This window comes from Bos grunniens, chromosome X, assembly GCF_055505025.1.
Source record: "Bos grunniens cultivar Pamir isolate PY7600 chromosome X, Bosgru_T2T1.0, whole genome shotgun sequence".
Lineage (NCBI taxonomy): Eukaryota > Metazoa > Chordata > Mammalia > Artiodactyla > Bovidae > Bos > Bos grunniens.
This window is the reverse complement of record NC_141194.1, coordinates 114,266,318-114,274,256: the sequence shown is the minus strand read 5'-3', so window position 1 is coordinate 114,274,256 and position 7,939 is coordinate 114,266,318. Positions and strand designations below refer to the sequence as shown.

Sequence of the window (7,939 nt, the reverse complement as noted above, 5' to 3'; positions counted from 1 at the left end):
CAGTAAATGGTTCTGGGAAAACAGAACAGCTACATGTAAAAGAATGAGATTATAACATTTCCTCACACCATATACAAATTCAAAATGGATTAAACACCTAAATGCAATCATAAAATCCTAGAAGAAAACAGGGGTGGGGACACTTGTCATAAAGCATAACAATACTTTGTCAGATCTTTCTCCCTAAGGCAAAGGTAACAAAAGCAAAAATAAATAAATGGGACCTAATTAAATGTAAAAGCTTTTGCACAGCAAAGTAAAACACTGACAAAAATTAAAAGACAAGCTACTGAATGGGGGAAAATATTTGCAAATAATATGACTGATGAAAAGCTTAATATTAAAAAAAAACAGCTCACACAACTCATTAAAAAAAAAAAAAAAACAAGCAACCCAATTAAAAAATGGGCAGGTCTTAATAGACATTTTTCCAAAGAAGACATACAGCCTTCTTTGGAAAAGATGGCTAACAGTCATACAGAAAGATGCTTAACATTGTTAATCATCAGAGAAATACAAATCAAAACCACAATGAGATATCACCTCACAGATGTCAGGATGGCTATCATCAAAATGACCATAAATATTATAACATATGTTGGCAAGGATGTGCAGAAAAGGGAAGCCTTGTATACTCTTAATGATAATGCAAAGCAGCCAAACAGTATGGAAATTCATTAATAAACTAAAAATAGGACAATAATATGATCCAGAAATTCCACTCCTTAGTACATATCCAAAATGAAAACATTAATTCAAAAAGATATATGCATCCCAATGTTCTTAACAGCATTATTTGTAATTCTTACAGTAGCCAAGATATGGAAGCAACTTAAGTGTTTCCTTCAACAGATGGATGCATAGAAAAGATGTGATACATATATACAACAGACTACTACATAGTCATAAAAAATAGTGAAATGTTGCCATTTGCAACAACATAGTCTTCAAGATTATTATGCTGAGTGAGAAAAGAGAAAGACAAATACTATAACAGCATCACTTACATGTGGAATCTAAAACTAAAACAAACAAGTGAATATAACAAAATAGAAACAGACCCACAGATATAGAGAACAAACTCCTGGTTACCAGTAGAGAGAGGGAAAGAATAAGGAGCAAGATAGGGGTAGGGGATTAAGAGGTACAAAATACTATGTATAAAATAAATAAGCTATAAGGATATATTGTATCACACAGATAATATAACCAATATTTTATAGTAACTATAGATTCAGTATAACCCTTAAAATTTTTGAATCACTATGTTGTATATCTGCAACTTATATAAATCAACTAAACCTTAATAAAACCATCAATTTTTAAAAAGAAACCTAAAGTGCTAAGACCTAATCAGTGCAAGAGACAGCTGGGGCCATGTTGAAATAACACTGCATGTGGAATGTGATGGTGACTAATTACCTAATATTCCACTAATTAGACATAAAAACTTGGACAAACATTCTAATCATTCTGATTTTCAGTTTCCTAATATGTAAAGTGGGGATGAAAATGCCTAACTATGAAACTCCTTGTACAGACCATGCAAGATCTATAAATCCAATCATATTGACACTATCCGTCAACACTACCGTGAGGCAGGTAGCAAGAAACCAATATCTGAAACAATCTCCTCCACAATGACTGAGAGAAGAAGCAAAGCTGACAATCTCAAGACCCTCAAGATTAGGGTTGCTAGATTTAGCAAATAAAAATACAGGATACACAAAATTGAATGTCAGATAAAGAAGCGATTTTTAGTAGACTTAGTATATTTCCCTAACAATGTTTGGACTTAAATATGCTACAACTTTTATTTTTTAAATCAAATTTAAATTAACTGTGTATCTGTTAGAGGTCATTGAGAGGATCCTAGAGCTGGATAAAGGCAATTGTGGGCTGTTTATCCCTTTCCCTGTCCTTGGAATGTACATTCTACCCACTGTTCCCACACTAGGAGTTACTTCAAGGACACAGCCTTCAGAGAGTAGAGTATTGAGGCCACCTGCACTGTATACATGAGTGAACCCCATGAAGACCTCTATATAATCTTTTAAGATTCTGGTGGGCAGATGCACAGATGTACTTGTCTTTCAGGCACCACATAAATTCTCTAGCTTATTAACACTGCCAGGTACAAACATGGAGTGGTCTGCCTCTCTCTTCAGTCTCTGCCCTGTCTATATGGGGTCCAGTTCTGAACTTCACCCAGGGAACTCACGAGGCTGTGAACCAACAATATCCTATATACTTCCAGGTAACCTCACTCAAAAAGCTTACATTCCTAGAGATCAGGAAAAGATGATTCAATGTTTCTATTCTTCTCAACTTCTAGTCCCTTCTGCAACCTCTGGCCCCTAACTTCTGCCAGTGAATGACTTCTTTCACTTGCCTGAAAAAATGCACCTTATCCTAGGTCAGTTCCCACAGAACTTGTACCATCTCAACTGGCACGTCTAAGTCCACAAATTCTCCATTGGCTCTTCCTGCTGCTGTTAGATTTTTCTTGTCAGCTATCTCACAAAAAACGACATACCAAACTAATTTGATTCACACAGCAACTCTATGAGGCTGAAGCCAAGTATTGCACTCATTGGAACAATAAAGAAGCTGAGGCTCAGAAAATGAAGTGATATATTTAATACTGGATAGAGCAAGAACTAAATGACTTTGTTTGAATCCTGATCTAGGGCTCTTTCCATTGCACCCACATTCCCACGCCAATCCTTTATGGTAGTTATTATCTGGTCATATAGGTAGAAATGAATTAAGAAATTAATATGCATTAATATATATAAATGAGAGCTATTTGAATTACAAAATTGATGGTACTTGATATAATGGCTCAAGGTAAAACAAATCCATCCATTTAAACTGATGCAACCATAAAGATTCAGAAGTCCTACTTGTGGGCTTCCACAATTTTCTGTGGTTCATGAAGCACACCTGACTAGCTCACAGAGCTGGTTCAGCCACGTATGCATGACAGAAAACAGCTAACTGCAGGGTTTTCAGTACTCAGTGAAGCAGCAGGTTTTTATGTGTGTGTTCCAAAACTTGTGTGTTGATCATTCAGTTTGGAAATTTTAGTCATCCTGGTGCAGGAAAATTCATACACCAAAATGCAACCCAGAAGCCAAATGGATTTCCAGCTATGGCAGAGAGTTCCATAGGCAAGTCTCAACTATATGCTTGATGTTTTGTCATTGTCTTTCCTATTTTTTTTCCTCTTATGATGCTCACATAGCAGACAGCTCTTTGAAAGAACGAATATCACCATTACCTCTTATAGCTCTGTCTTTAATTTCTCTTAAATTTTAATAAGGCAAATACTCAAAGTCCTGTTCTTAGAGAGATGTGTAGTGACTGAGTGATAGTTGCTCAGTCATGTCTAACTCTTTACAACCACATGGACTATAGCCCTGTAGCCTGCCAGGCTCCTTTGTCCAGTAGAATTCTTTAGGCAAGAATACTGGAGGGGGTTGCCATTTCCTTCTCCAAGAGAGATGTGTAACATGCACACAAATCCTGTAAAGCAGTGGTTTTTATAATTTGGCTCTATACTGGAATAAATGTGAGGAGATTTAAAATACTGAAGCCTGATTCTTAACCTTCCTCCCTTTTTTATTTAATTGGTCTATGGTGTGGTCTGATCATTCAAGTATTTACCTAAAGATTCCCTAGGTCATTAAAGGTGCAAACAAGTTTGAGAACCACTAATTTAGGAAAGCGTGGGTACATATTTAGAAGCATTTGGAGGAGCTTTCAAAAATTCCCAGTGCTCAGGATAAATCTCCAATCAATTAAATAAGAATATCTGAGGGTGGGACCCACACATGTAATTTAAAGTTCTCCTGGTGATTCCAATGTGAAGACAGGGTTGCCAATCACTGCTTTAGCATCAGTGCCTTTTCCTGCCCTTTTCTTGGCATATAATTCACTGGAAGCAGACAGAAAACAATTATTTGTTATTCTGTTTAAACTCACATTTGACTGAACACAGTGAATTCTGACTCATCGTGATTGCTTGAAAAGTACTTGTTTAATGCATGATCATGTTTGAAGATCTTAACACACTGAAGACACAGTGACTTCAATATGTAGTTAAACATGCATCCTGACAACATGACTGATAAAAAAATGTATAATATGTGATCTATATATATAGTTTAATAAGATATGAGTATGTGAAATGCACTTATTATTTCTGAATTTTCTTTTTTATATAACTGCTAAGATAAAATGGAGGTGCTTATGCATGTTCCCTATGGTTTCACCCCAGTTGTCAAAACAAAAGGACATGTAGGCAATACTTTACCTTTCTGACCAGTCTAGAGTTGCCAGATTTACCACAAAAAAATAAGAAAAGAAAAGCACCTCCAATCAGATTTGAATTTCAAATGAAAAACAAATTATTTTTAATATAAACATGTTCCATACAATATTTGGGTACTTATACCAAAAGAATACATATCCCCTGTTTCTAATTTAACTAAGTGCCCTATATTTTATCTGGCAATCTGAGACTAGTCCAGACTGTTGAGCATGCAAATGTTTTTAAAGTAAAAAGAAAAGTGAAAATACTGATAAAACATTTCTAATGGTTATAAAACTTCTTAGATGCTATCTTTTACATACATCTTCAAGTTGCTAATAAAAATAAGACTTTTACTTATCACTCCTATTTTAAATTCAATGGCTAATGATTTTATAAACTTGTGAAGCACAAGGCTTCTGATTTAGGACATAGTTAAAGTTTCCAGGTGGTAATTAATCACCCAATGAAGCACTGTAGTTTTCAGAAGCAATTTACTTTGAATTTTCATCCTATTTAGTGTGCAGTGTATTTGGGAGCAGATTCAGGAAGTAACAGTATCAATCTTACTTAAGGGGCTTCCCTCCTAACTCAGTTGGTAAAGAATCTGCCTGCAATGCAGGAGACCTGGGTTTGCTCCCTGGGTTGGGAAGATCACCTGGGGAACCCACTCCACTATTCCTGCCTGGAGAATCCCATGGACAGAGGAGCCTTGCAGGCTACAGTCCATGGGGTGGCAAAGTGTTGGGCATGACTGAGCAACTGAGTATACATGCACACCATATGGGAACCAATTTTACTAGGTTCAAAGACTGGTTCTGCTGTTGACTCACTGTGCAACTTTAGGCAAGAATCTGCCCCTCTACACATGCTGATCAATTTGACAAGATCATCTTTGTGAGCTCTTTAAGCTCTAAATACTATGCTGGCTATATTTTATCATTTTGTGTGAAAGTCGCTCAGTCGTGTCCGACTCTTTGTGACCCCATGGAATAGTCCATGGAATTCCCCAGGCCAGAATACTGGAATGGGTAGCCATGCCCTCCTGCAGGGGATTTACCAACCCAGGGATCAAATCCAAGTTTCCTGCATTGCAGGTAGATTCTTTACCAGCTGAGCCACCAGGGAAGCCCTGGCTATATATGCTGGCTATATTTTATCATCTTAATGCACCTAGACAGCATATTAAAAAGCAGAGACATTACTTTGCTAACAAAGGTCCGTCCAGTCAAACCTATGGTTTTTCCAGTAGTCATGTATGGATGTGAGAGTTGGACCACAAAGAAAGCTGAGTGACGAAGAACTAATGCTTTTGAACTGTGGTGTTGGAGAAGGCCCTTGAGAATCCCTTGGATTGCAAGGAGATCCAACCCGTCAATCCTAAAGGAAATCAGTCTTGAACATTCATTGGAAGGACTGATGCTGAAGCTGAAACTCCAATACTTTGGCCACCTAATGCAAAGAACTGATTCATTGGGAAAGACCCTGATACTGGGAAAGATTGAAGGTGGGAGGAGAAGGGGATGACAGAGGATGAGATGGCTGGTTGGCATCACCAACTCAATGGAAATGAGTTTGAGTAAGCTCCGGGAGTTGGTGATGGACAGGGAAGCCTGGCATGTTGCACTTCATGGGGTCACAAAGAGTTGGACACTACTGATCGACTGAACTGAACTGAATGCACCTTATATTCTTCCATTGCCAGCCTGCACTTGAGAAAGAATTATTCTGATCCTATTCATATTATTTTAAACTTTCAAGGATTCTAAGATGATATGTCTTTCTTAAAGACTCCAGGGAATTGTTAAAGAGAAATGAATCTCTAAATGCATTTATACATCTTTTAAATTTTCAGTATACTCAGACCAAACATTTTTTCTGACCCAATTCATAAGACAAAGACTTAACAAGCTCTGAGCTCAATCCACTGCAGCTGTGTCATTGTTTCCTAAAACCAAATCACTATGCCATGGAGGCAGAAGAATCCAGAGTGAGTGTATTAAATTGCCACTTATGGTAAAAACTCAAAATAAAATATGCTTTAGTTCTTAGAGCTCTGGATGACTGTTTTAACCAAGAAAATCTCAAGGTCAGGAGGAAAATTTTATAAGATATACATAATCAAAAATCAGTATTTTAAGCAAAATATATTGTTTTTGAACATGCAAAGCAAATAGAATTCAAAAATATTCACTAGTGGATAGGCATCGCTCCAGAATATTCATGACTAGTAGAGGAGTATCCATTTACTGCTCTAATAACTTCAGGGAGTTCTCAGCTTTCAGAAGATGCAGAAGGATGTTGAGATCTTTATCTCAATCCCTCTAAAGTGCCATTTTAAGGAGGTGTACATAGTAAATCTTCTCATTAGAGAACCACTGTTTTGACTATGCACTATACAGTTCACTTTAAATGGAAATATGAACTATTATTGGCCTATATCTACAGAATACCATTCACCTACATCAGAAAAAATACATAAGCATTATCTATGTAGATTTTTGTTATAAAGTTATTCACTTTTATTATTCATGTCCACATCTTCTAAAAGGAATCCTAAGCAGATAGGCAGAAAACACATGTTTTTTAGCGTCAACTCTGTCCTTGGTCCTAGGCCAACTGTTATAAATGCAATAGCTAATAAAACATATATGATCCTAGAACTTTTGCAACAGTGTGAGAACTTATTTGATATGATTGCTCGCCAGTTTGTGGGTCTTCTGCTTGGTGGCTCTACGGTGGGGCTAGTCTCTGGGTCCTGCTGCACACAAGGTTTTGTTTGAGCCCTCCAAACATCTCTGAAGGGTATAGGGTTAGATTCTAAACGCGATTTCGCCCCTCCTACCTTCTTGTTGGGGCTTCTTTGCCCTTGGATGCAGCGTTATCTTTTTCTGGTGGGATCCAACATTCTCCTGTCAATGGTTTTTCAGCAGCAGTGATCTCTCTTGTCACTGAGCTTACCAAGAGAGTCAATAAAACATACACAAATTAATATTCTCACTATAATTTAATATAATTTCTCTTTAATTATAAAAGTCCATTCAAATATAGAAACTATTACTAGCATTAGCTGTGTTTGTTAAAAATCAGAACATTCTCTTAGAATCTCTAGGTTATGAAAAAGTAATTTGGAGCATTTCCAAAGATGATTCTTCTCCATAAATACAGGTACCATGATGACTATGTCAATTTTTGTGTTTTTGAAACTTTATGTCTGTTTTAATGTTTTTTTTAAAATGTAGTAAAGTATACGTAACATAAAATTTACCATTGAAACTACTTGAAGTGTATAATTTAGTGGCATTAAGTACATCCACAACGTTATGAAACCATCACTACTATTTATTTTCAAAATTTTTTCATCACCCCTAGATAGAAACTTCATAATTATTAAACAGCAACTCCCCATTTCCCCCTCCACCCAGCCCCTGGAAACCTCTAATCTACTTTCTGTTTCTATAAATTTATCTATTCTATAAGTAAAATGTTTTTGTAATTGTGGGTAGCTGAGAATATTTTACAAATAACAAGACTGGAACAGTCTTTATTGATACATTTTTGAACTGTAACTGCACACTGTTGCTATTTGATCAACTTCCTCAAAAGTATGAGTAGTTAAAAAAT

General features: G+C 36.4%; 1 long non-coding RNA gene across 1 annotated transcript; it reads right to left on the bottom strand.

Moving 5' to 3' along the window:
• Positions 1-1,368: 1,368 nt before the first annotated feature.
• Positions 1,369-7,272, bottom strand: LOC147341220 (uncharacterized). The gene is made up of 2 exons (XR_015159866.1): positions 7,161-7,272; positions 1,369-3,940 (listed from the first exon to the last, which is right to left on the bottom strand). It is a non-coding gene; the product is annotated as an uncharacterized LOC147341220 (long non-coding RNA).
• Positions 7,273-7,939: the final 667 nt, after the last annotated feature.